The sequence below is a fragment of the Nannobrachium achirus genome (genome assembly GCF_963921795.1).
Source record: "Nannobrachium achirus genome assembly, chromosome: 7".
Classification (NCBI taxonomy): domain Eukaryota; kingdom Metazoa; phylum Chordata; class Actinopteri; order Myctophiformes; family Myctophidae; genus Nannobrachium; species Nannobrachium achirus.
In genome coordinates, this window is record NC_137816.1 from 43,605,625 (window position 1) to 43,608,862 (window position 3,238).

A 3,238-nucleotide genomic window follows, 5' to 3' on the forward strand; every position below is an offset into this window, starting at 1 on the left:
CGTTTTCAGGCCAGGGACCCCTTAGTTGAGAGAGAGATGAAGCAGGGACCCTCACAACCTTTTCATAGATTATAGTTTCATCGTTTGACAGCACAATCGTCAGTGTATTTTGGATTCATGTCAATTTGTGTTTTCAGATATTTAACCACCTGAACTGTCAATACTTAATAAACTTGACCTTTCACTCTGTACTTGGTCTGCTCTTCTTCCCCTCTACACCAAACCTCTTTGCCGAAAATAGCCAATCTACAAGCTGCGAGGCGTGTGAGCTTGTAGATATGCTATTTTTGGCTGAAACACACTAGGGTTCAAGTGCATATGAGAAAAAATGTTTCTATAACACAAAGATTTGGAGGACCCCCTGTAGTAACTCTGAGGACCCCCTAGGGGTCCCAGACCCCCTGTTGAACACCTCTGCTTTATTCTATTACTGTAGTGTAGACCATCGATGTGTGATGCTGGACAATGTTTTGAGAAAGATGAATGCTCTCATTCTAAAAGAAAGCAATGTCTCCAGGTTCATTCCAAATGACAGAGAGCCTACTTACATATTGAAAAATAGCAGATCTACCACGCTGCGAGCTTGTAGATCTGCTATTTTTGAAAAGTCAAATGTTTGCAAATCTTTGAAAATGTATTTTTAAGCGAACATTTGTAAGTAAAATTTTGCTTTTGGGGGGTCCCTGGAACTAAATATTTTGAGATGGGGGTCCGCAGCCAAATACATATAATTTTGGGGGTCCTTCACATGACAATTTTGGAGCACCACTGACAGAGAAACATTGTTTTTTTCAAATATATTCAAAGACTCTGTGCCACGATGTGAGCTTGTAGATCTGCTATTTTGCAATAGTTAAAGCACAAAATAACGTGTAATAATGTGTTCCCTGTCTAAATGGGTGAAGAACATTCATGGGGGGCCCGCAGGGAATCCTTGTACCCAGGGCCCATGCAGAATTTGGTGCGGCACCCCTGCATTTATCCATGTGTAATGAGAGGAGTTCCTCTGGTAGGGAAGTCTCTTATCTGTGGACTGTGGAGTGAGGCATCTGGTCAATACCATCCCAGGGGTTCCTCTGCATGGCAACATGCAGTCCCCCCTCCCCCCTGCTGTGCCTGAGTGCAGAAAACAGCTCCCTGTCCCCAAGTGACAAGAAACAGCAAGACAATCTGGATGAGATGATAGGCATTCACTGAGGAACGCTAAGAAAACTTAGCCTGATTTCAGTATACGCTGGGGCTTGAGTCTGAACTTGTGGCCATTCTATTTGATTGAAAAGGGGAGGGGATTTAAAATTTGAAATTCCCAATCACAAGAGATCTGGTGGGAGGGGTTGTGTTTGACTTTTGCACACAAAACATTCCCTCCTCCCCCTCCCCTCAATGACATGCACCAAACAGGTCATTGTCTTTGATGTTTCATTGATTAGAGAGAATCACTAACGAGCTATTCGACACTTGTATGGCTCAATCAATGACTGCAGTTCGGAGCCCTTTTGAAGTTCAAAGGGAGCAATTAAGAACTCTGGTGAGCCACGCAGCCACTGTTTCTGTTGATTTTCAAAAGTTAGACGCGCCCCTCCTCCGCATTGCATTGATTTCATTGGTCGGTTTCGGTCGGTTTGAGAAGCTTTCGGTAGCAAGAGACACGTCATATGACACATCCAGACCAAGAGATGCAGTTCACTCAGAGAGTGGGCGGGTCTATTGGCTGGAGCCAGGCTAAAGAAAACTAACCTGACTCCGCCAGATGGTGGCAGCAATGCGTAGCATGCTGCACAAACATCTGGGACCGCTGAACGAGAGTTGATATCGCCGTAAAGTCCCAGTCCGGACCAATCAGCGGCAGCTACGGGCAGGCTCTATCAGCACTGTAGCGCTGAGACTGGCCTGTGTCTGTGATAGACAGGCAGCCCCATCGAATCACCTGCTAAATAGCTTGAAAAAATGGACACGCCTCCTACAGCCGTTAGATGGGAGCAATCCCCGCTGATCAATATTAAATCCCGAAAGACACTAGGAGGTGCTCTTATTGGGCCCCTCATTGATTACGGAGTCCTTGTCTGGTATCGCGACGCCCCAGCTGCCTTAAAGTTAAAGCTCCAAACAGCCCAAAACAAACTAATTAGGATTGTGCTTGGTCTCCCTCCTCAGACCCACCTTACCGATCATCACCACGAAAGCGTGGGATGGCTCAAAGTAGCTGACAGAGTACAGCATCTTGCAATGGGCCTGGTGTACAAGATACACTACACCTCCAAGATTCCCATGTACCTGACAAACTACTTCTTAAAGGTCAAGGATATTCACAATCACAACACCAGAGGCAGCTCCACTAATCATCATCAACGTAGATTTAACACTAAACAAGGCTCTAACTCGTTCTCCTGCTACACCATCAACATGTGGAACGCCCTTCCACAAGCCCTAAAGGAGAGCAAATCCCTAGCCTCCTTCAAAATTGGTATGAAAAGTCACCTTCAGACAGCTGCTACCCGTGACTTGTAAATAGACTAAGCCCCCTTGCCCCCCCCCCCCCTTTTTTTTCTCTTTTTTTGTTTTTGATGTTATGCTTTTGAAACTGATATTATCCTAGATAAAGTACTATGTTCTATCCGTCTGTCTTTCAATGTTATATGAGATACTTAAAGTGTGGTTCCTGTGGAAATAAGCCTCGGCTTTCTAGGATCTCCTTTTAGTTGACCTTGTACCAGTGATTTGTACTGTCATGAAACTGTACTTTTTTCTATTGCAAACTCCTAATAAATTATTCAATCAATCAATCAATCCCACATGTTCAGATTATTGTAGACGTGTTGTAAGAGTCACCGTAGTAAAGTGGAAGATTTCCACTGGCGACTGGCATAGTCGTTTGACAGGTCACCACCGCAAATGTTACTTATGTATTTACTTTGTTGGGGGTGGGGTTCTAACTTCTCATCATACTGCAGACAGGACTGTAAAAGGCAAGCTGACCCATAAGACATAATGAGGTGGAATGATGCTATTTCTAAACCCTGCATATTTATAAAACTATAAAAAGTTTAATTGAGGCCTCTCTAATGTATCATTCAGCCTAACCTTTGTTTTTGAGCGGTGGTCACACCGTCTCCTTTGAGTGACTTTGTCCGTGTGTTACTATCTATGTTACTTTGTAGCCTGAGCTGCAATACCACTGGTGACCAAGTGGTGCTGTTGAGTCACACACACACACACACACACACACACACACACACAC